This window comes from Salvelinus fontinalis, chromosome 30 (genome assembly GCF_029448725.1).
Source record: "Salvelinus fontinalis isolate EN_2023a chromosome 30, ASM2944872v1, whole genome shotgun sequence".
NCBI classification, from domain to species: Eukaryota; Metazoa; Chordata; class Actinopteri; order Salmoniformes; family Salmonidae; genus Salvelinus; species Salvelinus fontinalis.
Window position 1 is genome coordinate 1,119,505 of NC_074694.1, and position 7,508 is coordinate 1,127,012.

Sequence of the window (7,508 nt, forward strand, 5' to 3'; positions counted from 1 at the left end):
ATCAAGTTGTAGAAACATCTCAAGGATCATCAATGGAAACAGGATGCACCTGAGCTCAATTTTGAGTCTCATAGCAAAAGGTCTGAATACTTATGTAAATAAGGTATTTGAAAAAAAACTCCCTATCTCTATAGAAACAGAAGGAGACCTTGGAACTCAGTCACTCACCTATCTCTATAGAAACAGAATGAGACCTTGGGACTCAGTCACTCACCTATCTCTATGGAAACAGAAGGAGACCTTGGGACTCAGTCACTCACCTATCTCTATGGAAACAGAAGGAGACCTTGGGACTCAGTCACTCACCTATCTCTATAGAAACAGAAGGAGACCTTGGGACTCAGTCACTCACCTATCTCTATAGAAACAGAAGGAGACCTTGGGACTCAGTCACTCACCTATCTCTATAGAAACAGAAGGAGACCTTGGGACTCAGTCACTCACCTATCTCTATAGAAACAGAAGGAGACCTTGGGACTCAGTCACTCACCTATCTCTATAGAAACAGAAGGAGACCTTGGGACTCAGACACTCACCTATCTCTATGGAAACAGAAGGAGACCTTGGGACTCAGTCACTCACCTATCTCTATAGAAACAGAAGGAGACCTTGGGACTCAGTCACTCACCTATCTCTATAGAAACAGAAGGAGACCTTGGGACTCAGTCACTCACCTATCTCTATAGAAACAGACGGAGACCTTGGGACTCAGTCACTCACCTATCTCTATAGAAACAGACGGAGACCTTGGGACTCAGTCACTCACCTATCTCTATAGAAACAGAAGGAGACCTTGGGACTCAGTCACTCACCTATCTCTATAGAAACAGAAGGAGACCTTGGGACTCAGTCACTCACCTATCTCTATAGAAACAGAAGGAGACCTTGGGACTCAGTCACTCACCTATCTCTATGGAAACAGAAGGAGACCTTGGGACTCAGTCACTCACCTATCTCTATAGAAACAGAAGGAGACCTTGGGACTCAGTCACTCACCTATCTCTATAGAAACAGAAGGAGACCTTGGGACTCAGTCACTCACCTATCTCTATGGAAACAGAAGGAGACCTTGGGACTCAGTCACTCACCTATCTCTATAGAAACAGAAGGAGACCTTGGGACTCAGTCACTCACCTATCTCTATAGAAACAGAAGGAGACCTTGGAACTCAGTCACTCACCTATCTCTATAGAAACAGAATGAGACCTTGGGACTCAGTCACTCACCTATCTCTATGGAAACAGAAGGAGACCTTGGGACTTAGTCACTCACCTATCTCTATGGAAACAGAAGGAGACCTTGGGACTCAGTCACTCACCTATCTCTATAGAAACAGAAGGAGACCTTGGGACTCAGTCACTCACCTATCTCTATAGAAACAGAAGGAGACCTTGGGACTCAGTCACTCACCTATCTCTATAGAAACAGAAGGAGACCTTGGGACTCAGTCACTCACCTATCTCTATAGAAACAGAAGGAGACCTTGGGACTCAGTCACTCACCTATCTCTATAGAAACAGAAGGAGACCTTGGGACTCAGTCACTCACCTATCTCTATGGAAACAGAAGGAGACCTTGGGACTCAGTCACTCACCTATCTCTATAGAAACAGAAGGAGACCTTGGGACTCAGTCACTCACCTATCTCTATAGAAACAGAAGGAGACCTTGGGACTCAGTCACTCACCTATCTCTATAGAAACAGACGGAGACCTTGGGACTCAGTCACTCACCTATCTCTATAGAAACAGACGGAGACCTTGGGACTCAGTCACTCACCTATCTCTATAGAAACAGAAGGAGACCTTGGGACTCAGTCACTCACCTATCTCTATAGAAACAGAAGGAGACCTTGGGACTCAGTCACTCACCTATCTCTATAGAAACAGAAGGAGACCTTGGGACTCAGTCACTCACCTATCTCTATGGAAACAGAAGGAGACCTTGGGACTCAGTCACTCACCTATCTCTATAGAAACAGAAGGAGACCTTGGGACTCAGTCACTCACCTATCTCTATAGAAACAGAAGGAGACCTTGGGACTCAGTCACTCACCTATCTCTATGGAAACAGAAGGAGACCTTGGGACTCAGTCACTCACCTATCTCTATAGAAACAGAAGGAGACCTTGGGACTCAGTCACTCACCTATCTCTATAGAAACAGACGGAGACCTTGGGACTCAGTCACTCACCTATCTCTATAGAAACAGAAGGAGACCTTGGGACTCAGTCACTCACCTATCTCTATAGAAACAGAAGGAGACCTGGTCTATAATTCGGTTTCTATGCTCTGGACGTCACTGAGGAGGAGATGATTTAATATTATTTCCAGGATTGATGAAGTTGCCCCTATCCCTGCAAACAAATGATTGGATTTTTAATGGATTTCAATAGCAGTGACTAAAGACAATCAACAGCTAGCTATAGCATCCCACCAGTCTGCTGGCTTTCAGCTGACCAGGTTTGTTGTCCCAAATGGCACTCTATATAGTGTACTAGTTTTGACCAGAGCCCTATAGGTAACGTAGTGCACTAGTTTTGACCAGAGCCCTATGGGTAACGTAGTGCACTAGTTTTGACCAGAGCCCTATAGGTAACGTAGTGCACTAGTTTTGACCAGAGCCCTATAGGTAACGTAGTGCACTAGTTTTGACCAGAGCTCTATAGGTAACGTAGTGCACTAGTTTTGACCAGAGGCCTATGGGTAACGTAGTGCACTAGTTTTGACCAGAGACCTATAGGTAACGTAGTGTACTAGTTTTGACCAGAGCTCTATAGGTAACGTAGTGCACTAGTTTTGACCAGAGGCCTATGGGTAACGTAGTGCACTAGTTTTGACCAGAGCCCTATAGGTAACGTAGTGCACTAGTTTTGACCAGAGCCCTATAGGTAACGTAGTGCACTAGTTTTGACCAGAGCCCTATAGGTAACGTAGTGCACTAGTTTTGACCAGAGCCCTATAGGTAACGTAGTGCACTAGTTTTGACCAGAGGCCTATGGGTAACGTAGTGCACTAGTTTTGACCAGACCTCTATGGGTAACGTAGTGCACTAGTTTTGACCAGACCTCTATGGGTAACGTAGTGCACTAGTTTTGACCAGAGCCCTATAGGTAACGTAGTGCACTAGTTTTGACCAGAGCCCTATAGGTAACGTAGTGCACTAGTTTTGACCAGAGACCTATGGGTAACGTAGTGCACTAGTTTTGACCAGAGGCCTATAGGTAACGTAGTGCACTAGTTTTGACCAGACCTCTATGGGTAACGTAGTGCACTAGTTTTGACCAGAGCCCTATAGGTAACGTAGTGCACTAGTTTTGACCAGAGCCCTATAGGTAACGTAGTGCACTAGTTTTGACCAGAGCCCTATGGGTAACGTAGTGCACTAGTTTTGACCAGAGCCCTATGGGTAACGTAGTGCACTAGTTTTGACCAGAGCCCTATGGGTAACGTAGTGCACTAGTTTTGACCAGAGCCCTATAGGTAACGTAGTGCACTAGTTTTGACCAGAGACCTATGGGTAACGTAGTGCACTAGTTTTGACCAGAGCCCTATAGGTAACGTAGTGCACTAGTTTTGACCAGAGCCCTATGGGTAACGTAGTGCACTAGTTTTGACCAGAGGCCTATGGGTAACGTAGTGCACTAGTTTTGACCAGAGCCCTATAGGTAACGTAGTGCACTAGTTTTGACCAGAGCCCTATAGGTAACGTAGTGCACTAGTTTTGACCAGAGCCCTATAGGTAACGTAGTGCACTAGTTTTGACCAGAGCCCTATAGGTAACGTAGTGCACTAGTTTTGACCAGAGCCCTATAGGTAACGTAGTGCACTAGTTTTGACCAGAGCCCTATGGGTAACGTAGTGCACTAGTTTTGACCAGAGCCCTATGGGTAACGTAGTGCACTAGTTTTGACCAGAGACCTATGGGTAACGTAGTGCACTAGTTTTTACCAGAGCCCTATAGGTAACGTAGTGCACTAGTTTTGACCAGAGCCCTATAGGTAACGTAGTGCACTAGTTTTGACCAGAGCCCTATGGGTAACGTAGTGCACTAGTTTTGACCAGAGGCCTATGGGTAACGTAGTGCACTAGTTTTGACCAGAGCCCTATAGGTAACGTAGTGCACTAGTTTTGACCAGAGCCCTATAGGTAACGTAGTGCACTAGTTTTGACCAGAGCCCTATAGGTAACGTAGTGCACTAGTTTTGACCAGAGCCCTATAGGTAACGTAGTGCACTAGTTTTGACCAGAGCCCTATAGGTAACGTAGTGCACTAGTTTTGACCAGAGCCCTATGGGTAACGTAGTGCACTAGTTTTGACCAGAGCCCTATGGGTAACGTAGTGCACTAGTTTTGACCAGAGCCCTATGGGTAACGTAGTGCACTAGTTTTGACCAGAGCCCTATAGGTAACGTAGTGCACTAGTTTTGACCAGAGACCTATGGGTAACGTAGTGCACTACTTTTGACCAGAGCCCTATAGGTAACGTAGTGCACTAGTTTTGACCAGAGCCCTATAGGTAACGTAGTGCACTAGTTTTGACCAGAGCCCTATGGGTAACGTAGTGCACTAGTTTTGACCAGAGGCCTATGGGTAACGTAGTGCACTAGTTTTGACCAGAGCCCTATAGGTAACGTAGTGCACTAGTTTTGACCAGAGCCCTATAGGTAACGTAGTGCACTAGTTTTGACCAGAGCCCTATAGGTAACGTAGTGCACTAGTTTTGACCAGAGCCCTATAGGTAACGTAGTGCACTAGTTCTGACCAGAGCCCTATGGGTAACGTAGTGCACTAGTTCTGACCAGAGCCCTATGGGTAACGTAGTGCACTAGTTTTGTCCAGAGACCTATGGGTAACGTAGTGCACTAGATAGAGAAGAGGTGCCATTTGGTACACAACCCAGAATAAACCCATCTCCTTCTTTAAAATAGGAAAGTATGAAAAATATAATACGTTCCCAAAAAGCAAATGTAAAAAGATAATATATGCATAAAATTTAGTTTAAATGGGGTCAGTGAAAAGGTCTCGTAATTATTATTGGAAGCAAAGGATAATGTGGACAAATGTTGTTGATGTATTCACAAGAATAATAGTAGATAGTTGCATGCTGGGATACTGTTAGACTGTTAGACTTAGATAGTTGCATGCTGGGATGGTGTTATACTGAGATAGTTGCATGCTGGGATAGTGTTAGACTGTTAGACTGAGATAGTTGCATGCTGGGATACTGTTAGACTGTTAGACTGAGATAGTTGCATGCTGGGATACTGTTAGACTGTTAGACTGAGATAGTTGCATGCTGGGATAGTGTTAGACTGTGAGTTGCATGCTGGGATAGTGTTATACTGAGATAGTTGCATGCTGGGATAGTGTTAGACTGTTAGACTGAGATAGTTGCATGCTGGGATAGTGTTAGACTGTTAGACTGAGATAGTTGCATGCTGGGATAGTGTTAGACTGTGAGTTGCATGCTGGGATACTGTTAGACTGAGATAGTTGCATGCTGGGATAGTGTTAGACTGTTAGACTGAGATAGTTGCATGCTGGGATACTGTTAGACTGTTAGACTGAGATAGTTGCATGCTGGGATACTGTTAGACTGTTAGACTGAGATAGTTGCATGCTGGGATAGTGTTAGACTGTGAGTTGCATGCTGGGATAGTGTTATACTGAGATAGTTGCATGCTGGGATACTGTTAGACTGTGAGTTGCATGCTGGGATACTGTTAGACTTAGATAGTTGCATGCTGGGATAGTGTTAGACTGTGAGTTGCATGCTGGGATACTGTTAGACTGAGATAGTTGCATGCTGGGATACTGTTAGACTGTTAGACTGAGATAGTTGCATGCTGGGATACTGTTAGACTGTTAGACTGAGATAGTTGCATGCTGGGATAGTGTTAGACTGTGAGTTGCATGCTGGGATACTGTTAGACTGAGATAGTTGCATGCTGGGATACTGTTAGACTGTGAGTTGCATGCTGGGATAGTGTTAGACTGTGAGTTGCATGCTGGGATAGTGTTAGACTGTGAGTTGCATGCTGGGATACTGTTAGACTGAGATAGTTGCATGCTGGGATACTGTTAGACTGAGATAGTTGCATGCTGGGATAGTGTTAGACTGTGAGTTGCATGCTGGGATACTGTTAGACTGTGAGTTGCATGCTGGGATACTGTTAGACTGAGATAGTTGCATGCTGGGATACTGTTAGACTGTGAGTTGCATGCTGGGATAGTGTTAGACTGAGATAGTTGCATGCTGGGATACTGTTAGACTGTGAGTTGCATGCTGGGATAGTGTTAGACTGTGAGTTGCATGCTGGGATACTGTTAGACTGTGAGTTGCATGCTGGGATAGTGTTAGACTGTGAGTTGCATGCTGGGATAGTGTTAGACTGAGAGTTGCATGCTGGGATACTGTTAGACTGAGAAACCAGAACAGCTGGGCTACAGATCTGACTGATGTCATCAACGCGCATCTTCTATGGGTATATTTGGTCATAGAATCCAGAATGGTGTGTGTCCATGTTATTATTATACTATTTAACCTTTATTTAACTAGGCAAGTCAGTTAACTTGGTGGGTTAACTGGGTGGGTTAACTGCCTTGTTCAGGGGCAGAACGACAGATTTTTACCTTGTCAGCTCTGGGATTTGAGCTAGCAACCTTTTGGTTACTGGCCCAACGCGCTAACCACTAGGCTACCTGTCTCTAACCACTAGGCTACCTGCTCTAACCACTAGGCTACCTGTCTCTAACCACTAGGCTACCTGTCTCTAACCACTAGGCTACCTGTCTCTAACCATTAGGCTACCTGCTCTAACCACTAGGCTACCTGTCTCTAACCACTAGGCTACCTGTCTCTAACCACTAGGCTACCTGTCTCTAACCACTAGTCTACCTGTCTCTAACCACTAGGCTACCTGTCTCTAACTACTAGGCTACCTGTCTCTAACCACTAGGCTACCTGTCTTTAACCACTAGGCTACCTGTCTCTAACCACTAGTCTACCTGTCTCTAACCATTAGGCTACCTGTCTCTAACCACTAGGCTACCTGTCTCTAACCACTAGTCTACCTGTCTGTAACCACTAGGCTACCTGTCTCTAACCACTAGGGTACCTGCCTCTAACCACTAGGCTACCTGTCTCTAACCACTAGTCTACCTGTCTCTAACCACTAGGCTACCTGTCTCTAACCACTAGGCTACCTGTCTCTAACCACTAGGCTACCTGCTCTAACCACTAGGCTACCTGTCTCTAACCACTAGGCTACCTGTCTCTAACCACTAGGCTACCTGCTCTAACCACTAGGCTACCTGTCTCTAACCACTAGGCTACCTGTCTCTAACCACTAGGCTACCTGTCTCTAACCACTAGGCTACCTGTCTCTAACCACTAGGCTACCTGTCTCTAACCACTAGGCTACCTGCTCTAACCACTAGGCTACCTGCCTCTAACCACTAGGCTACCTGTCTTTAACCACTAGGCTACCTGTCTCTAACCACTAGT